Genomic DNA, 23,993 nt, shown 5'->3' with positions numbered 1-23,993 from the left:
GGTTTTTCACGAGACACGGGTCTGTATATGGTTAAACTAATAAAAATATAAGTTTTGTAGTTAACCAACTTTTTTATATCGTGGCTCGGCAAGCTTGCTTCACTGCATCTGATGTTAAACGAAACGAAGCCCAAAGAAAGTACAAGCAAAAGATGTGCCGGACGGTCGGCACAGTCATGCTGCCCTGCATAATTGCTTTTCACGCTCCTAGTACATTCCATCGCCATTTTGTATTCTATTAATAATATTATGTCTGGTGCAATTGACAGCGTTTACCCAAAAATATTTCACGCGTCTCCTTCAGACATTAAATTTGAATATAAAGATAAGTAATAAAATAGCTAGAATGTCCTGCAGACCAAATATAACAGGGCTTGACGGCAATAATAGACAAAGGCAGTTGAATGAATGAATCCACGTCGATTACGGCTATGGCGACCGTTTACTGTTGAGGGTGGTTATTGATAAGTTCTCACATGGCTCATGTATCCAATCTTAGCTGTAAATTTTCTTGAACAAATGCTACATGTGAGAGTGCCACTGACATTGTAAGTAATATTTGAAGGTGGCTTGGTTTTTAAATGATCTCTTTTTTTTTAGTATATCTACCTACATATCCACTTTTACTCTTGAATAGGAGAAACCTACGCATTAAAATCTTTACTAAAAACATTAATGTGTTAACTAAATCCCTGTCTATTCTGTATTCCCGTCCCAATGAATTTTATAGTTGGTGAAAACATTCCAGCGAGGAACCTGCGTTTTACCCCGATTCGGAGCTAACTTTACCGCCTCGTGTTTTCCCACTCCGAATATAGTTTTGGATCTTCGGACAGACTTAAAATAGCGGGTTGACATATTTAATTATGTATGGGGCTTAGTCTGTCTCACAATTTGCAAATGCATTTATCAAATTGGGACGTATGTCAAATAGATAAATCCGAAACTTAATTGGCCATGCCAAGAGTCTTGGTTGTAAACGTGTTATTTATTGTTTTATTGATTGTATAAGTACACGTGATTAAATTGCCGTGATTCAACGGATTCAGTTATTGTCGACTTATTTTATTACTTAAAAGTTAAGCCTACATTAGAAGCATACTTATGTTAATAACTTTTACTTACTTGATGGCCTAGTATCTACTAAATTGGAATTAATACGAATGTGTGCCCGTGTGACTGTTATTGCAAAAAAGTACTTCTAAACTATAGCTTGCATATTTTTATATATTGTTTCCTTTGCTTCATAATATGATTTTATTTCGCAATACTTTACCGCTAATCGTTCTAATTCATATACTATTTAAGAATGAAGTAAACAAGACTCATACGAAATGTAAGTTTACTTCTTGCCTACATTATTATCAATATATTATGTATATTTTTAAATATAATCCTCCATTTTCCGAGTAGCACTCCATTCAAAGAGGTAACGCCAGAGAGATCTCACGCGTGTAATTACTGTGAGAGAAAGAATTTTGCGAATAAATTGAAATCCTTTTACGTGTACGTGCCTGCTCGAATTACATTATTCTGGGGTTGAAAAGCATCATTTGCATGCTTTTACTGTTGTTAATGATCGATACGTGTATTGTGATAGCACGAAATAATTCTGAATTGGATTTTATATTTAGGAGTTGCGTGAAGCGGGTTGGGATCTTTATATCTGCCCAAATACTTCTACATATTAATATGCTTGTATTTAACTAAGCTCTTATGGGTTTTAATTCTTCGAGTAGAAACCCGAACCTCACAGTTACAATACGCTGCCATTAGAACAATTGATAATCACATAATTATGTTAAATAGGTACGCTACTTGAGTATTTTCCGACATCGAAATATTAATTTCAAACTAAATAAATTGTGGTTTGATCCTTTAAAACCCTGAAGGCTTTGGGACAAAATTAGGACCCTATTTCCTAATTGGGTAGATTGAAATTTATAACAACGAATTTGTTCTTGGATTTGTTTGCTTGGGTGAAATAAGTAAGTATTAATCTATTTGGGACCGTTCACTATTTAAAGAATTTGTCATTTAGTTTTACAAGTATCGCCGATTTTTGTTAAGTGTCCTGTTAAGCTAAAGTAAAAGCCATAAGAATTGCTAAAATACAAGGATCCCTAATTTAGTCATTACAGTTTTCCCGACTCATACTTTATAATTTTGACAAAGTAACAGTATACTGTCAATGAATCTTGCCTTGGGGATGCAGAAAAAACATGAAACGCCTTATTAATAAATTCTGTATACAATTATCATACGTATACGTCACAGAACCGTGCATGACAAAAACTGTATAACTATTACAGACTTATACTGTGTTATTTATTATACGTGGGAAAAAAAAAAACTATTTTTAATTTGGGGTTTATTTGGATATAATCAAAACTCCATGATGACTAGCGAGGAAGAGAACTTTCTTTATTTTTTATAACCACAGACAATATAAAATATAAAAGTGACAGTTAACATAAGTTACATAATATAGATTATGTAACACACCGATTATTAATAAGGTAGGTACTGTTTAATTAATGTACTCATGTATTCGATTTTTATAAGACTAAGTACTAGGTACGTTAAAGATGGAATGAGGTATCCTATCGAATATTTTAACTATAAACATTCGAAGCAATTTGACGTTGTCGCGACGGAATCGATTCAGTGAACGTTTTATTTTGTTCGTGCGACTATAAATAGAAAATCATTTGTACAGAGCCCACCCCGGGGTGGAAATCATTAACTTGTAAGTAAATAGTCTTGTGTACAATGTAAATACATTGGTATGTACAATCCGGTATATAACAAAATCAATTTATCCATGCCTGGGTGTGTCGGAATTCTAAAATATTTTCTTGGTATGTTAGCTAAGTTACAACCGACCACGAGAGTTCCTTAGAATTATGGCGCCGCCAAATTATATCAACTAGTTATGACATCAAGCAAGAAACACTGCACTGCAAACAACTCGCAATGGAAATTGTTACAGCAAATGTCAGTTTCAGAGTTATACTTTGGAGCACGTCAACGTTTACACGTTGCTAAAGGTTTAAGCCCTTGTCTGATACAGTGGCTTAATTAGGTTTAATAAAGTTTCAATGCTTAAGTAACTCTCAAGAACACCTACGGCAGCATTAACTTTTAAGTCACATAAAATGATAACTCGACAAATGTAACATTGTAATTGAATCATTAGGAAAAAAAAACTTATAAGTCTAACATAAATATGTTTTGGTGATATATTTACTGTGATGATTGGTAAGCATTTAAAATCACTTATTAAGGGGTACATACAAAAGCCAGATTAGTACTACCCACAAGTCGAATAAATAGAATAGGTAATCCACTTATTCCGTAAGTATTAATTATTTTAATTAACATCATAATATGCAGTTTTCGTGCCGAAACTGAAATCGTGTAACGCCCCATGTATTATTAAGTATATAAAATACCTATATAGTAAATATATTAATATAAATAACAATTTACCTCGCTACAAGTACATAATATGATTGAAATTGTAACATAAATACTAAACATAGGCATGTGCCTATGTTTAGTATTTATGTTACAATTTCAATAAAAACGACTTTTAGTATATAGTTATGTAACTATATACTAAAAGTCGTCTAGACTAGGGCAAAAATGTAAGACATCTTATCGCTTTAGTGCCCAAATCTACATAATTCCATATGAGAGTTAGATAAAACGTGACGACGGATAAAAATACTTTATTACATATTTCTATCCTATAATGGAAAACTGAAAACTCGGTGAAAATATTGTGTTTTGTTTTTATTACTTTGAATGATGAGACGAGCTTGCCGTTGGCTTGTGGTTAGCGATACGACCGCGCATAAACAGGAGAAACACCAACACCTTGATTATAAAATTTTGTTTGGAATTCCACCACGCTCGCCATCCTGAGACATGAGATATTAAGTCTTATTTTGTCCAGTAGTTACACTAGCTCCAAATATATGAGAGTCTGCAACACTCGATGGGCGCCAAAATGATGGCGGTCTGCTTCTAGCAGTAATAAGCTTATAATTTAAAAATGTATAATGTAAATGATAGCAAATTATTTAGGGTATAGACAGCCGCTGTAGAATAGTTTAAAAATATATTTATAGGCTCACACTTGGAACGATAGTGACGCGACCAAAAGCTAGTATGTTTGGCAAATTCTAAAATAAGGTATCCGAAACTCTTTTCTTTATAAATACATTTATAGTAATGTAGGTAAATTATTACACAGCATTTACTTTACTACAGGCCCTCACTCAGCATTGGGTGGATGAAGGTTGAAGAATAACAAGAAAAAGAAAAACATAAATTACTTTTGTTTTATTAATTACAAAAGAGCAAATGATACATCAATGAACACAATATACGGAGTTCATTCAACTATTAAAATAAAATTCATTTTTACAAACTCTGCACAAAAATAACAATAAATTGTTCGTCTGAAACAAAATTGTCCGTAATGAAATCAATTCGGCGGGAAATACGATTACGTTCGCAAAAATTGAATTTTTATGAAAGCATCTTCAATTTGGCATTTAATTTAATATCGAATCCTGTTAATTGGAACGTGGGCCAAATTTAATTTGAAACCGAAGAGGAATGTGGGTCACCTGATGGTGAATGATTAGCTCAGCGTCCACTGCCCAACGGCAGATGAATCGTGGTGTATTATGACCTTATTTTTAATGAAACTGACTGTGGGAGTGAAATTTATTTTTCTATATGTCATTATATATGTAAATGAAACGTTTAGAGGTTGCTTTCATTCATTTTCCATCACATTTTTATTGTATCAAATTTGCTTCCCATCCTTATATTAAGTTCCAAGTTTAGACTTTTCACTTATCGATAGTCTATGATTTAAAAAATAAAAGTACTGAACAATCTGATTTTTATGATCTGATTTGATCCACAAAGGTCAGTGAGATGCGATAATTTAAACTACTTATTTTTATTCAGCGCCAGTCGTAAAATTGTCTTTGTTATGAGCTTTCTATTATTTTTATTGTTATCGCCGAAGAAACTCGCCATTGTTTCATAACAATGTACTTTATTTCTTTGATAGCCTTTGCATTATCTTTATAATACTTCATAAAATAAATTTTAAAACGTACAAATATATAAATTAAGCTTTTTGTAATACCCTTATCGCAGACCAGTGTGATCATTCATCAAATTATTATTTTTATTATCTATTGCATCCCTCCTAGCCGAGTTCAATCATGGCGGCAAATATCAACATAGATGAACCAGGTACGCTGGAAATATTACTGTGCACAAGTGTGTGCGCAATACACAGGTGTACTCTCTGTTCCTTCACTCTCATAGTCCGATATGGCCGGAGAGAGATCAGGCGCAGAACTAACGATTTTGCGTGTTTTCCTAGGTACGGCGTATCACACCGCCAACTTCCTGACTTCGACTAAATAAGTTTTTAAGATGAAAAACACCGCACCGTACCGCGTACGCATTACAACTACGTCACCGTGGTAGTCAATATATATTATTATATTGCATCGTATATTACTGGCCATTTAAAGAAAAAAAGTAAATATTAAACTTATTTACTCTGGCCACACGAGCAAGAAATTTAAAAAATAATTTAATATTATGCTGTTAAATGTTAAGCGTGGAGTACACTCCAAGCAGGTCAAGAGGGTGCAACTGGTGCTGCCGACATCCACTTCACGTCGAATGCGTCGTTTTTAACGGCTTTTGCGCACAAAATGTGGGATTTCACAACATTTTTATTCCTGAAGAGCGGGAATCTACGTAGATAAATCTGAACTTTTATTTTACAGCCAATTAATTAAAATATGACGTATAGAAATATTGTACTGATGTACATACGTGTTATACGTATGTTTCTTCGTAGGACTCATATATACAAATAAGCGGAAGTGGATAAATCCTACGAAAACCCACAATAGTCGTAAGCTTAACTAAGAAATAAGGATAAAGATGCTCCAAGAAGAAATTAACTTTAAGTGCTTAATAAAGTAACTTGATAAAATTTAAAACTTGTAATACCAATATTATACCCAAACAATTCAATACAAACATTTGTAACTATCAAACTCGCAAAAACAACAATTTTAATAAAGCGCGAAATTGAAAGATCAACACATCAACGCGCGTGACGTGGCCATTGAGATCGTCTAGCCTGGCGTCGGGACGCGCTCTGCATGCTGATGCCAGGATCGATCGGCCCAAGGTCACGGACTATCGGCCCGCTTCATTGACAGATGCCCGTCTGTCGCCAGGTGGGTAGGGGTGCCAGGTTTATCCCAAATCGTGGACATTAGGTTGTGACGTAAAAACTAGGCCTTAACTTAATTTCTGACGGAAAAAGTCGCGTAAAAAAATCTGTGTGTAGACTGTAGAATATATTATTATTATCCAACTAAATACGAAAAACTAGAGAGAAAATAAATTACTTACGTTTTTTAGAAACATCGATTTTGCAGAAAAATAATTTTAAGTATATTCTGTTTACGGAAAGTTTAAATATATATACTAAAAACAGTCTCATAGCCATCCATAAACAAACGTGAAACGTTTTCATTAAAATAAAAGCAGTTTATCTTCAGTCTCTCAATCATAAAAGTTGTTAATTTACCTGGCAACACTCCCCAGCCTCCTCTCTCACCTTGAGGTGTTGGGGGTGTATTAGTCTATTGATGTTTGTTATTCACATTCAAAGTATTCAATAAAGACCTCTTATATTAAATCCTGCGCCTCGACTACTTTGTTTTGTATAGCAACATAGATTAACCTATAAACCCTATATTTTATGTAAATTGATTTTCATTTTGCACTGCTCTTGCGCTTGGAAATTTAACTGTGAGGTTCAAAATTCAATACCTGTGGTTGATACATGCGAAATTAGGCAATCCTTTTATGTTATTGTTTTCATTTGAATACAAAATCAAATTTGAGTTGCCCAGGACTGATTTGTGTCCTATATAGTGACACTCTCGCCTTCTATAACATCTTCGCACGAGCATATATTCGACAAAATTTTACTAAAATATAAAGCCCTTTTCTGATAACCACTTTATTCTTTTAAATATTGTCAAGCGAATATTTGAGGTTATAATATTTATATGTACGAAATAAAGTCGATTTCTAATTTTATTTGGAATGAATTTTATCTTTATAACGAAGGCAAGGAGATCAAAAAGATCTGATATGGTATGTTTATAAACACTGAAAATTATGTAGGTACTGTTGACGGAGACAATGTTCACGCCGTTTCTAAGACTGATTTTACTTCGAGAGAATATTTTCTTAATACCACATGAATAATACATATCTATAACCAGGCTACTGTGATAAGCTAAAACTTAGTAGTAAAGAAGACCCGTGCTCAACTGTGGGAGAGCATAAAATACATTGCTAGTAATATTATTTATTATAAAGTTAAATTCGATATGAATTAAATAAACAGAGACTTATTGTATGTTGTTCGTACAACGACCTCATAGCTACAGGGACAAAATTCAAACAAATTGATCCAACTGAAAAACAATTTTACTAACTTTGCAAAAGATCTTTTGTTTTGTTTGAATAATGTTGGTTTTATTAAAGTTATAAGTTTGTAAACATAGCGGCGTAGACTATATACAAGATATTCAAAAGAAAAACAATATCTTTTGATCACGTATCGTGAATGTTGTAAGTAAATTAAAAAATGAAATATCTACACGCGTTAGTTATTACAAACATTTTACATATTCTTGCATTAACTAAACTAAAACTAATACTATAAAATATTCACTCACCTTTATTTGTTTGAAAATGTACATTAAAAAGAAAATATTTTGACAATTAATATTCTCCAGAAACATCTCGATTACTGGCAAGAAATGTACTTTTACTCTCAATAAATCACCCAGTTACTATTTAAACCGCCATTTTGTTTTTAACGTCAACAACCGAAATCAACATGGCAGGCCAGGCCATTTTTTCGGCCAGTATTTAGTACATATAATGTACCGTTGTGGGCCATATCTAGAAATGGCGCCAGATCGATGAACTGGAATGACGTCATTCGCTCAGTACGCAGCTCTTCCTACATAACTAGACCTACATTAACCAAATGGAGCGTCAAGATACAATGTAAAATAATACCGAGCTGAAACGTACGGACTAATGGGGCAATTAACGAGTACATACTTACGAATTCATTGCCCGAAAAAGGTTATGATCGATAAGTGTTATTAAATTTTCTGTTGTAACATACTTTAAAAATGAGTGTTCTTAAGTGGTGTGCTTACTAAAATTGTAAGATTAGCTAGCTTTTATTATGATCTTCAAACCTTATGAAGTAATTAGGTAACTCACAACTACTAAGTGCGTTTTAGAATCAAAATTAAATATCATGTTTAACTCACTTTTAAAGTTTTTAATTAAACATGAAGAACTTTTTACTTATAAGTTGAAGCGTAAATTAAAAATATAAATTTCAGTTTTTTCTCCGCTACATCGTTGGATAGCTTTATGTTTTATGACCACATTTTTGGCTTATTTTTAATTAAACACAGGTTCTTTTCTTGCTTAAATATAAACTCTGGCTATTAATCTACATAAACATTGTACAAACCATTATTTACATTTTCCTATTACTCGTAAAACTACCAAGCCGAAGTATCTTAAAACGTTTTCTATAGGCAAAGACAAACTCAAGTACTCTTACACGACAATACGCTTTTAAAATCCTTATATCTAAGACTACTTCATTTTATAAACTCTTTTATGTTGCCGGTAAAATGTTCGTTCCTGAGCAAGCCTTTCATAAAACAAATCCAGGACAAACGTGGGTTGACATTTGTGTTGACAACTAGATAGCGCACCCCTTTTTAAAGTTATGAGCTTTTAGTAATTTGTTGTTGGGATACGAATGAAGGTTTCGCGTTGTTTTTTTATGTTTCGCACTTCTTAAATGTATGCTGAGATACAAATTACAAATGGATTCATTCTTATAATTTTTCTATGTTATGTTAAGTTAGATTGTTGAGGGACCTAAAGTTCTTTAATACTTGTACATGATACAAGAATTGTGTCATAGTGTGGGGCCAGGAATAAATAATATACTCAAATATTATTATTTTGTATTTGTACCAAATTACTAACGAAAATCCGTGGCATAAAGTCTAATCTACATTATCTAAAAAGTAAACCCGATTTTCGTTAACAACACATATTTCAAAAGCTAAACCACACCTAAACAGTTTTATGTAAATCCTAAGCATTTACCAAATTCCACACAAAGGTCGAATGTTAACAAAAAGTCGCTTCGAGTAAACGGTTTATCTTCACAGTATGGACAACTTTATTTATTGTTTTGCGAACCGTTTATCTTTCTTCAACATTTTTCTTTGTGATTTATTTAGGGATTTTCAATGACGCGTCGAATGATAATGTTTTTTTTTTCGTTATTTTAAATGTTAATTTAACGGACTAGATGTTATCGTGTGCGTGCACAGTTAATTATGTTTCGGATAAAGGATTGGGATATTATCGTCAAGTTAATTAAGAACAGATAGGGTTGTCATTAGGTACATATATAATAATATGTTTAAAAGTGAGTGAGTTGTAGAGCCTCTTTAATATTGTCATCACTATCGTATGTTAACAATGAACGTATTAAATAGGTATTTCCAGCACTGCTTTTTTTATAATTTCATACATACATACATAACATCACGCATTTTATCCCCGAAGGGGTATGCAGAGGCGCAACTAGGGCACCCACTTTTCGTCAAGTATGTTCCGTCCCATGATGTGATAGGGGGCGAGCCTATCGCCATATCGGGCACAAATTCCAGACTCCGGGCTGATACTGAGCAGAAAAACCCAAATATCACTTTGCCCGACCCGGGATTCGAACCCAGGACCTCAGAGCGCTATTGTACCGGACGTGCAATACAACTACGCCACCGAGGCAGTCATTTTATAATTTCAAATGTAAAAAACTGCTAAAATAATTCAATTTTATGTAGAATTAATAAATCACTTTCATATTAAGTATTAAAAAAAGATCTCCATAATGTGGTAATAAATGTATTACGAACTTAAAAAATACACTTCTATATCTACTACCTACCATCGCAGGTAATCTAAGCGTAACGATGTATGTACCAAGAAATCAGTCCTTCGAACAATTTAAAAAAGGAAAAATACGGTTTTACCAATATGGAAAGATAAAATATTAGTGCCGCGAGAACAAACATGATCACGTTTCGCATGAGCGAGTCATTGCTTTCCACCCTTCATGCTTATTGTATAACCGCATTATTTCTACACAACACCTGTCACAGAAAAATAGTCTCTATAATTTCGTCGCAGGATATATTGACTGTAGACTACGAGTGGCTTTTCCTCATGTCTCAACTGCCTCGGATTAAATCCTTCAGATATAATTTGTGTCAGACAGATAAAATTAAACCAAATCGTTTCTACAGCATTCTTGTAAAAGATTGTTGCACTGATCCCACATTGGAATGAATTATGGGTAGATGGAAAATCTGAGAGAAAATAGCACTAGTATTGGTGGGGGGAAAGGGGAGTGAACGCAGTGCATAGACTATGATGAGTTGTCCTTACTTTTTGAAGTTAAAATATTTAGCTATATACTGAAGATCACATTTAAGATTCGCCGATGACATAGTACTTCTATCTGAAAATCATATAGAAATGCAACACATGATATCTACTCTGTTTAGGGCTAGCAGAGATGTGGGTTTGGAAATAAATATAAATAAAACTAAATTAATGACTAACAAAATCCCTAAACCAATAAACCTCGAAGAAGTTCAAATAGAGTATGTAAATAGTTATATTTACTTGGGAAAACAAATCTCTTTTAACCCAAAAAACAATGAACAGGAAGTAGACAGAAGAATCCAAAAGACCTGGAACAAATTCTGGTGTTACAAAGAAGTGCTGAAGGGAAAATTTGCTATAAAACTCAAGCGACAGTTAATGAATATATGCCTTCTACCCTCGCTAACGTATGCATGTCAAACCTGGAAGTTCACAAACAAAATAAAAAATAAAATAAAGACATGTCAAAGGGCTATGGAGCGAAGTATGATGAAAATAAACAAAATGTTAAGAATACCACATAAAGAAATTCGCAACAAAACCAATGTGATTGATGCCGTAGATTATGCACGGAAACAAAAATGGAGGTGGGCAGGGCACGTAGCTAGATTAACAGACAAAAGATGGACGAAACAAACCACAGAATGGCCAGGACCGGCAGGCAATAGAAGAAGAGGCAGACCGCAAACTCGATGGACTGACGACATCATTCACATAGCTGGCCGGGACTGGATGCAACTAGCTGGCGACAGAGATAGGTGGCAAGCTCTGGGGGAGGCCTTCACCTGAGAGGGGTTCTTGCTATTATTAGATTTCAAGATTTTATTGTCATGCATGATAGGATTAGATTATTAATTATTAATATAATATGTCTAAAATAAAATACAATTATTATCAATTCAAATGAAAAAAAAATAAATAAAAAAAAAATATATTATTAATTTTATACTGTATAAGTTATAAAAAATTTAATAATGATAATAATATTTATTTAATAAGTAAAGTTTAGTTTTATAAATTAATAATTTATTTAATAAATAAAAATAATGGAATTGTTAAGTTTTTCTCTAAATTGTAATGGTATTTTATTGTAATTTTTATTAGTGAATTAGCAAGAAATAAAAGGCTTTTTATTTATTTATTTATTATATACTGAAGACAAAAAAATATTAAAGTATTGCGTTATTATTTTTTAGTCACAACATTGTCTGTATTCTCCAAAAATGAATACCTATTTTTATCGCGCCATGTATAAAGACATAATTATAACGCATGAGAAGACATCGTGATCTGTCAGGTAGAGGAACCAAGATATTCCTTTCAACCCACACGAACGGAGACAGGAATATCTTGCTATCTTAGGCACCGCGCAGACGCCGTCTATTTCTTGCAATTACGAAGTAGATATCAACTGATTTGAATTTGAATATCGAATTGTATTTATAGAACTCATTAAACCAAATTCTATTATTAACTCCATAAACTAAGCTCGACTTTGCGCACTACTTACAACTCTGTCTAACTAATCGTGTACTAATAAAGGTGACCCTATATTTTATATATGTGATACACTAAAGAAACTTTATAAATTTTATAATTTTATTTTCGTTTAAAATTCTTTCGATTAACATAGCTTCACTGACGAGTGATTGTTCACACTTTTTAATCAACAACCCTATCTTCAGCCAAAAGATATATATATATATATATATATATATATATATACACCCGTATTCGCATGAGAAGCCACGATCTTTCACGCGACCCATAATTTCCAGCGTAACGGGAAACGCGTTAATTAACCCAACTAATATTAGACGTAGTTCCTGAAAATTGGTCTTGCCCTTGACATCCGAGAACTTGATTTGAGACTTCATTTAAACGTATTAGGGTCATCGCGCACTGAATTTTCATTTCCTTTCTGCAACTGGAGATGTGAATGTCGCTCGTCTAACCATCACGGCCCTAAAATATTAGCATAAATAGTCTTAACCCTATCGTAGGTAATGCTTTTTTTATTGTCTTAGTAGGCAAACTAGCAAGCGGTCCTCCTGATGGTATGCAGCATCCGCCGCCTAAGAACTTTGCAATGCCAGAGGCACGGTGAAGCCGTTGCCTCTAGTACTAATGCTTATTACGGGGTTAATGAGGGTTTGACTTTTCTTAGAAAATATTTAAAACTAGCTTTTGCCCGCGGCTCCGCCCGCGTTATAAAGTTTTTCGGGCTAAAGTTTTCCGTTATAAAAGTCACGCTATATATTTTCCCGGGAGCCTATGTTCTTCCCAAGGTCTCAAACTGTCTCCATACCAAATTTTATCCTAATACGTTGGGTAGTTTTTGAGTTTAACACGTTCGGGCAGACCGATGCAGCGGGGAACTTTGTTTTATGATATATTTTTGTAGAACTTTTTAAGAGGAACAATCCCGTCATACATTATTGTTGCATAACTTTAACCGTTTACGCAGCGCACGCAACAGAAGCTCTCAAAACTAATAAATTGTCCCCGTTTTTGCATCATGTTTCATTACTGCTCCGCTCCTATTGGTCATAGCGTGACGATATATAACCTATAGCACTCCAGGAACAAAGGGCTATCCAACACAAAAATATTTTATCAGTTCGAACCGGTAGTTCCTGAGATTAGCGATTACTGCTCCGCTCCTATTGGGCATAGCGTGATGATATATATAGCCTATAGCATTCCAGGAACAAAGGGCTATCCAACACAAAAAGAATTATTCAGTTCAAACTCCTAGTTTCTGAGATTAGGCATTACTGCTCTGCTCCTATTGGTCATAGCGTGATGATATATAGCCTATAGCACTTCACGAACAAAAGGCTATCCAATACAAAATGAATTTTTTAGTTCGAACCGGTAGTTCCTGAAATTAGCCATTACTGCTCTGCTCCTATTGGGTATAGCGTGATGATATATAGCCTATAGCACTCCACGAACAAAAGGCTATCCAACGCAAAAAGAATTTTTCAGTTTGGACCGGTAGTTCCTGAGATTAGCCATTACTGCTCCGTTCCTATTGGGTATAGCGTGATGATATATAGCCTATAGCACTCCACGAACAAAGGGCTATCCAACGCAAAAAGAATTTTTCAGTTTGGACCGGTAGTTCCTGAGATTAGGTATTACTGCTCCGCTCCTATTGGGTATAGCGTGATGATATATAGCCTATAGCACTCCACGAACATAGGGCTATCCAACGCAAAAAGAATTTTTCAATTTGGACCGGTAGTTCCTGAGATTAGCGCGTTCAAACAAACAAACAAACAAACAAACAAACAAACAAACAAACTCTTCAGCTTTATATAATAGTATAGAGTATAGATTATTCTTCCCTCCCCCTACCTTTTTGCCCCTAGTAAAAGTTATAGCATTATCTTTATTAACTAACAATACATTGAGTGTGCAAAACCGCTTTGAGGTACTGGGTTCGAATCCCAGGTCGGACAAAGTGATATTTGGGTTTTTATACACAATATTAGCCCGGATTCTGAAATTTGTATTTAATATGGCGAGTGTCTCGCTCCTTATTACATCATGAGACATAACAGACATGGCGAAAAGTAGGTGCCCTCTGCCTACTCCTTAAGGGATAAGGCGTTATATGTGTAAGTCGAGGAGTAAGTCTTTTGTTTAATTGTAATGTGTATTGTCATCAATTTGGCTAAGATTTGAGTCTTCGCGATTCAGGCTTGCCTGATGAACATAGGATGTAAGTTCAAATGAAAATTTAGTTTTGTTACTCATACATATAAATAAAAAAGGAAATTTGCTTATAATTTCAACCGGGTCTGAACAGCTATCGAATTCTATGGACCATAGCTATAAAACTCTAGATTATCTTTTCCCTTTATGCTTATAAATATATCCCAACTTATAAGAAATATTAAGATCAGATAAAACTAAAAAAAATGTAAAATCCATGAATCTAGTAACCAGAAGTTTTCTGTAAAACTCTAATCAATAGATATCAATAATTCAACGGGAAGTACAGCCAAGGGCGCAGACTATAGCATAGGTCGCAGTACTGAACAGCCCGTCCGCTCTTCCATCATTAATTCAAAGGGCCTGACCGTGACCCGTGAGGGTTATCAGGTCATATGACGATCTGTTAATCAACAGCGAGATTTTACTTAAAGTTATAATAATATCAGCCCTGTATTATATACTGTCCCACTGTTGGGTACGGGCCTCCTCTACTACTGAGAGGGATTAGGCCGTAGTCCACCCCGCTAGATAGTCTAAATCGTTATAGTAGGTAACTGTGAGGCCGCAACCAGCGGTCGGACTGTGTATATTACAGAGTTGCTATATAAATAATATTAAATAACAAGTTGAGTTATTTGCTTCTTGCCAGCAACCGCCACGGTAACAGTAACTTTACAGCAGCGAATCGTCCATACAATCCAATTCCTATCGGCTTCCCTTTTAGGTTTATTGACGTTTGTCTTAGTTTTGTTTTCTATCAAATTAGCCAAGTTCTTTTGAAAAATGTCACCCTTCGCCACTGCTTTACAGTTCAAAGGCTATGGAAAGTGTGCGAATTATAGATTTTCAAAGTAATAGAGCCAATTTTACATATTTGTCTACAGCACGATGCATCAGTATAAAAACAGCACCGATACGTGTTCCTGACAATATTGAGTGATCGTCTATAGAATAAATAAACCTTTGAAACGCGAGTGCCTGCTGTCCGCCACAAATGTATTACGTGCGTCATAGCGCCGCCTGAGGGTATTTATAAAAATGATAAATAAAATATGAACAGATTATTAAGCTATTTAAGTGCGGTCTCCTGGATGTAAAAAAGTTTTTTAAAGGCAATATGAGCAATGTAGGCGGAACTATTAATGAGGGACGATTAATCAACTTCAAACAAGCAGATGAAACAACTAGAATTAGATAATGTGTTTAAGTTGCTCATATTGTAGGTCAGTAGATTAAAACTATTACGTCACCGTCTACTGCACTGATGGGGTTGTGCGGGCTTCCGTATTATTTGAACAATACGACTACCATGAACAAAAAATATCAATAACCGCAAAAGCATTCTATTCTATTAATTTTTTCATCCATTTGAGACAAAGGAAGCGAGACAAAGAGAAAATGAAATTGAATATGCTTCGAAGCTTTGTTCACTATATTTCCATTGAATTATAAACTGATGTTTAATAAATGGAATTTGCATATGAGATGCATTTAGTGGTCCCATCGCGTATCGCTTTGGTTTAATTGTATTTGTGCAGAACTCCATGCTGTGTGGAATTGAATTATGTCAATGAACTAGTTGCGTCAGTGTGGAAATCATAAACCTATAAAAAATATTGTAAACAAAATAAATAGTAAACTTTAGAAAATAAGTGATATTTTGGTCCTTAATTTTAAATCCAAATAAGTGACATTGTCGGTACTGGAGAGGTAACAAATAGGTTAGATACGATATAATAACAAAAAACACGCCTAATTTGAAGAGTCACTTGCATGGCTTAATGATGAGTAGGTACTAGGTACCAACCTGCGACTCTATGTCATAACCGTTTTCACTAGATTACGCTAATAATAAAAATATTACCAGCCTTGTATTTATTGCCCACTGCTGGGATCGGGTCTCCTCTACTACTATGTTTGTTTAGGTCTTAATCCGCCACGCTGGCATAATTGACAGACTTCACATACTTACGAAAATATTTTTGGATAATTCTTAGGTAATTAGGTTTGCTCACAATTTTTGAAAACCATAAATGTTTTTTTCGAAACGATAACTGGAAAGCAATACACACATAACTTCAAAAAGTCAGAGGTGTGTACCTTGGGTTTTGAATCTCTGAACATTTATGTCGGCAGTCCGTTCCATACTTTACTAATAACTAGGCTATCACGCACTACTTGTAGACTACTTTGTTTTAATATACATTACTGACAAGGTTCATTTTGTCTAAGTAAATGAACAGAAACAAAAGACTAAGTGGAACCCACACATTACATAATTCCCTCGTGCCTCTTTAGTTAGTTTTAAAGTGGACAAGAGGATTTGACCGAGAGCTATTGTTCCACCGGCCTGTGCAAATATTTCACCATGATAATAGTTAAAGTAGTGGTCGCTCGGACGCGAGAATCTACGTCATAGCGTCAAAGCGTGTCAGTGAATGTCATAAATCGTGACATAGTTGTCTACATGTGGATATTATGTATATTTCTAATGCACATCTATTGAACTTATAGTCTGTTGTGTTTTTGTTCAGGTATTGTATTGAAGCCGAAATAATTAATAACAAAGACATTGCCTAGGTCAATTATTGCTATAAAACTTCAGAAATACGACTATTCTAATCCAAACTTCGTTTTAAGTTTTATTCTTATAATTCCACAATAATAGATCTGCAAACATTTTAATTCCAAATTAATTGACAAATTTGAAATTCCATTGAGAACAATGGCGGTAAGGAATGCGTCTTTTTTAATGAATGCTTTTGGAATTGAATCCAACTGATTACTTTGACAATCTCCTGCATTGCTCATGAAGAAAAAGTGAGTGTAAAATGATAATTGTTACTATAATACACATTATACACCATAAAATAAAATTAAATAAAAAAAAGTAATGATAATTTTATGATTCGAAAGATTCTATGCTGAAGACGTGCAGAAAAGAAAAATCATTTGTGTATGTTTTAATTATGGAAAGGAAAATAAAAATAAACACGTAAGTACATGAAGCATTTTATTAAGTCCATAGCTACATGGGCTCAGATTCCTTTGCCTTTTATTCGCGGAAAAATAATAACTTACTTCTCTCTCGTACGTAGCTCGCTCTCATACATAGTTAGACTTACTAAAATATTTATTAAATGATGAAACCAGCAAATTCAGTACCAGAAAGACATAAAACCGCGTTCAAAAATACTTCACTTAACGTTAATAAACAGTGTTTCAACTAATCGTTTATTTATTAATTACATACAACATTCAAAAATCCGATACACAACTAATGAAATTACTTACAAATTATAGACAAGGCCCGTTTTAGATATTAATTGTGGGTAAACTTATTTTAGGTTACAGTTAAAAATAGAAAGGGTTCGTGGCTTAATGAAATATAACCTTGTGTGCTCAAGTACCGACATTTTCACAGAGAATTATTTATAACAGGGAAAGAGTTATTGTGAAAATAAATTTGCGTGAAAGGTAATGTTAAGGTGTCTTGTAAATACGTTTCATGTTGTCGGACATATTGTCGTTAGCTCCTGTTGCTATCCTCTCATTTCCTATTCAAGATTATATGCCTTACTTCAGACCAGGTAACGCACACATTCATAATTCATTCATTGCAACCTCTTTACTAACAAGCTACCTTCCACTGTGTTCTATTTTTGATGACAAAGTAGCCATGATTCAGTGGAGTAACCAGAGGGTGGCATGACGGGCATAATAACTCAGTAGCCTAGCTTCAGAGAGAGGTGCAAATTACTGTTTTCTACGTATTGGCACCTTAAAAATGACCGCCGAATAAAATTCTATAACTAAGGTAGGTACAGATTTTTTCAGGGCCAGCTAATATCTATGTGCCAATTTTTAACCAAGTCCAATTATATGTTTATGTGATTACTTCTAACAAACATAAAAAAAACCTAAGCTAGGGACCAATCATAGCATCTCCTCAAGAATCATAACCCCAGTCACAATCTAGCGTAACTTCTAACAGTCAGGTAATGCTCGACACTTAATTGAGAGCGAATGATAAAAGCGTGCAGAAGCGGGGACACCGCCAAAGCTCTGTAATGGAGAGCTTTTACCCACCCCAGCTATTAAAGCTTTCACCATAGTGGTAATAGCGTGTAGCGAGTTTAAATAAATATGGTGTTTAACATCGCCGTATCGGCGTAGTGATTACGAACATGGATTGTGAGTGGGTGATCGTGGGTTCGAATTCCAGGTCAGGACACATTTTATATGGATGCTTTCACTCGCTTTATTCAGGGCTAGATCCCCAAGGGTTATTGGCAGGTAGGCAAAATCGTAAAAAAGGAGGCGAAATTCAGTTACAAAATTTAAAAAAAAGACAACCCCACTTTTTAGGGTAAGTGGAAGAAATTTACCTAGTGATAATGTACTTAGGTTATAAAGTTAGCGAGATATCATTTTTATGCGATTTTAAAAACATATGGCACCCGCAAATTTACGATTGTGTTTGAAATTGTTAAAGACTAGCGTGGGATGAATATAAACCCCAATTACCTGCAGGCGCATTATATATATCAGACGATCCATAATACTCATAAAGGAGTGGGCGACTTCATTTACATTTCCTCCTTAAACTTCTCAAAACTTATTAAATGGACATTTCATATCGCCTACATATTCATGTTATTGATTATAAATTACAAAGACACGTCTCATTACGCAGTAATATTAAACTAATTATGAATCAATTTAACCACGTATCATTGATATTAAATACTTATTATCTATATTGAAATTGATTGTAAAGTAAGGTTTCTTAGTAATGTTTAAACTTTAACTTGGGTCTTAATATTTTCTCATTATTCAATTTTGATACTTCGTCACAGGCGAAGGACGAAATTTTCCTGAAGGGAAGTTGACACAAACTGTACATTAAATTTTAGGCTACTATGCCATAAATATTAATAATTTAAAAGCCAATAATACCAGCAAATTATTAGATGGCATTCATATATCAAAAAAGGGAAGCCGATAGGAATCCGCATATATCAACCCTTCCTCACTGCTTCTTAATCAAAATAATCAAACTTTTAGTACAGAATTGATTGTTGTATCGAAAACAAAGCTAATAATAAATCAGGCCAAATTGTGTAGGTGACCCTCGTTACTACTAAATAGATCAGAATTTAAAGAAATTAAATTTGAACTAGTTACTAAAACTGGACAGACTCTTTGTCTAGTTTTAGACTGTTTTAATTAAATTTCAAAGCATAATATAATTAGGAGAAGCCTACGATTGAGACCACAATACCAATTTAATAGGTGCTTCGTCGACTTCTTTAGGATCCCTCAGGTAGTGGAATGAGTAAGGACACTTATTGAATACCACAAAATAACAACAATAATGAATTACCATACAACAAAACAGCTACAACGGTTCATTGCAAACAATCGTTCAAACCTTCCTATCGAGTTAATGCGTTTGCTGTAATTTGAGTTTAATCTCTACCAAATAAAGCCTGCATGAAGATCTTTCATAGCAATTCCTTTTTACTTAATTGTTAGGATAGAAATATTTTTATGAGGGTATTTGTGATACCTTTTGCTATAAAAACACAGAGCGTTTGACAGACCGATGCAGTCGTCAGTCAGCAGCGAGCAGTTGTTCATTACCATTCGTACCGGTTGTTCGGTATGTGTAATATTTGTGGAAGTATATCTGTACTCAGTGATATTTCTTTTTATTTTAATAATAATCGCTTCAGTTCCTAATATACTATATAGTGTATAAAGGCTATCGCTCTATCTCCGTCTTTACAATTATTATGTCCATATTCTCCCTCACAAGCTGTCGACAGGTGAGCTAATCTCGTTTATAGAGTTTAACAACGTTACTGTGCACTAACGATGTAGAGTTCATATCCTTCGCAAACGACGATGTTCAGTGGCTAAAATCTAATCTATTTGCGCCTCTGGGATGCAGTTTCAGCATTTCAGTTCAACTTTATGTTATGAAGTTATAATACATATACAAAGCAGTAACAATAATATTAGTCCTGTATTACGTAAGCGGCGATAGCCTAGTTTGGTGTGAAACGGACTGTCGAGACGAATGTTCGCAGGTTCAAATCCCAAGGGCACACACCTCTGACTTTTCTAAAAAATCATGTGTGTATTTTTTGTGAATTTATCGTTCGCTTTAACGGTGAAGAAAAACATCGTGAGGAAACCTACACATCTGAGAAGTTCTCTATAGGAATTTCGAAGGTGTGAAGTCTACCAATCCGCACTAGGCCAGCGTGGTGGACTAAGGTCTAATCCCTCTCAGTAGTAGAGGAGGCCCGTGCTCAGCAGTGGGCAAGTATATAATACAGGGCTGATATTATTATTATTATTTATTACGTACAGATTATATATGTATACATATATGTATACGTTCTAATGCTGGGCATGGCCCTCCTCTACTACTAAGACGGGTTAAGCCTTGGCCCGTCACGCTGGCCTAGTAAGGATTGGCAGATTTTACATACCAGTGGCGAAGCGTCCATACAAGCCGATTCCCACCGGCTTCCCTTTTAGGTTTTCGGTGATACTAAACAAAACATTTAATAGGCAAATATAAATTTACAACATACCAGACAGTGGACAATAATTATAATAGCTTAACTTATTAATTAATGATCACTTAATAATGACATCTATCGGCGAATAGCCCGTTGTTTGTTAATTTAATCGATATCGATTACCTATTTTAAATAACGTTAGATGGCGCACCTTGTATTTAGTTCCCCAGAAATTCCGTTACCAAAGTGAAATTGTGACGCCACTGGCCTAAGGTAACCCGCTGTCAAGCGGCTTAATGTCGTAGTATGTTTTTTAATATAGATGGCAGCACTTTGTATGACTTTCTATGCCAGTGTTTGTCGGAATCGCGCGGAAGATATGGGCAAAGGGAACCCGAGCATTTTCGGCTTCACGTTAACCGACTTTGTATAGTTGTCACTTTTTACGTCCATTAAACGTCATAATTTATTATGCTACCAAGTTGCGGTGTTTGTAAATTGTCATATTCATTTTATTTTTTGATAGTTTTGTGATATTTAGTTACCAGCACTTTGTTTATTTAGAAACTACAAGTAAATGTGTATTATTATAATGGAATTAACTACCTGTGATCAGTTTAATGTCTACCTTTACGTTAGTATATTATTAGTCTGTAATTTCACATATTAGTATTTAGATGGTTCAATATTAAAAGTAGATCTGAAAGATTTTGATTTTAGACACAAAATGTGTTAGTAGAAAATAAATACTTCCTTATTATATTTTACTGAATTTAAAACGATACAAGCAAAAGTTAACGAATAACCTTTCTTGATTATTTAAATTGATAATTATATACGTTTATCATGTAAATACCTTTAAACTGTTGGTCTGTTCGGCGATCATGATACCTATTTCTATATGGGGTAATTACATTCAAATTTTATTTTGAAAAAAAAATACAGATACTTATTTGGAGGTAGTGTGGTTATAATTTTAATACTTACTTTTGTTGCTGTTATAACAAATTAATAGGTAAGTACTTATATTTTGTGATTAATGGAAGGCGAATTATCTACATTTATCGTTCGATTTTATAAATGTTTCAATTATTTACGCATAATAGGTAATTTAGTAGGTATGTCAACGTTAGTCGATTTCGAATCAAGACTAATTCGTTGTCTTAGTTTTTGTTTTCCCATAAATTGCTCCCGATATCTTAACTGACGCAAATCTTTTCACACCGGGTTACCTTTTGAAAAATTTCACCCTTCGCCACTGTTACATACCATCAAAGTTCACTTCAAAAATGATGTCAGTTTACTTACGATGTTTACCAATCACCGTTAAAGCAAGCGATAATTCACAAACAATACTCAGGTAATATTAGAGAAGTCAAAGATGCGTGCTATTTGGTTTTGAACCTGCGGACATTCATCTCGAAGGTCCATTTTACCCCCAACTAGGTTAACGCCACTTTACCAAGCAGTATATCACAAATAATATATTAGAAAATAAAAATACCGATGAAATTGGTTATAATATCAATTTTATTAACCTCAGTTACCTAATTCATATAATTTCAAATTATTTTAAACTAAGTTAAATCATTTAAAACTGAATTCGACGTAACACAAAAGGTAATAATAACATTCCAACAATTGATATTGGTTATTAGACATTATTTTAATTTATTCCCAATAAAAACTAAATTGTATATTTAAACTTTCAACTTATGTACTTTAACAAACAGTCCAGCGCAACCCTGTTTCATTACAACGTCGAAATAGCATAAGCTCACGAAAATTGTAGCTCGTAGCTTCGTAGCCGTAGCGCGGTTGCTACGCGTCGTAGACTGAAATCGCGAAACAAAGTCTATTCCATCAAATTAACTATTATAGGATTTCAGCTTTATTTTGATATTTAATTTCATGAATACTGTATTCTTTTACTTTTTTATTTTGTAGATCTGTTTATGATTATAAAATACGTCATAATCCTGAGACGGCAACGTTAACAACTACACAATTATATTATGCATCTATATCTAAATACTGCTTTAAATCCAATATAGTAAAGTTAATATTAATAATATATTTTCTCTGAGATAAACAATAACCAGGGCGGATGGTGTAGTTGAAATTGCATCTCAGAGACGCGGATAGATTTCATATTAGCCGCTAAGCATCGGCGTACGCGAAGGATTTAAAAGCCCATGAGAGCTTAGTTACCTACACACAAACATACATATATACTCATAAGCTGTATTATTAGCACGTAGATATAAAATTAATGCAACCACAATTTTGGAGTGAATTGTATCCTATGATGTGATGGATAAGGAACTTAGTTTACTTGAACCTAATAGCTTTAAATGAAAAAGTAAAATGTAAACTGAAATTATTATTTAATATATGGTCATTATTAGAACGGAAAGATAGATAAAATTTCTGTATGATCAAACATAGTATTGAAAAGTGGAGTAAGATTGTGAAATATTTTGCAACCGAAGCCATATATGTAAGTAGTCCACTTGAAGATGCTATATAATTTAAATTACAAATTTATAAATATAACCTTTTATTTACTATTCCAAATTGTATTTTCTTTAGCTCAAAACAATTTAAAAAGACGGCAGAAATATGTTTATCCCTTTTGAATATCACCGACTTCATAAATTAAAATAAAAAGAAAACTTGACGTACAAGAAATACGAAATTTAATTCAAAACAAAAAATAATTAAATGAAATAAACTATATTAAAACGGGCATTATTCTTCACCACACGATTCATTATTCGACACCTTAAATCTATAAAAAATAAAATCAGACTTAATAAATCTTCTAACATAATAAAAACAATATTGTAAAAAATAAAACTTTTGAAAAACGTTCTTAATTTAAACTCACCTTAATTTGGAGCGCACAGAGCTCGATGGCAACCTTTTTTGACCGCGAAAAAGTTAATATAGGTTTGTATAGACGAGAGCTGGCTGTATGGGTAACGCACAGGTCCGTCCCGCCGGCGGTAGGGGCGGCATCTGATCCAGTTCACATTCGCGCTCCGAACCGCCTGTCTGATGACGTTCACACTTCTTTTTATAGACTTTTTA

The sequence above is a fragment of the Manduca sexta genome, chromosome 19 (assembly GCF_014839805.1).
Source record: "Manduca sexta isolate Smith_Timp_Sample1 chromosome 19, JHU_Msex_v1.0, whole genome shotgun sequence".
Taxonomy (NCBI): domain Eukaryota; kingdom Metazoa; phylum Arthropoda; class Insecta; order Lepidoptera; family Sphingidae; genus Manduca; species Manduca sexta.
The sequence above is the reverse complement of the archived record's forward strand: the minus strand, read 5'-3'. Positions refer to the sequence as shown.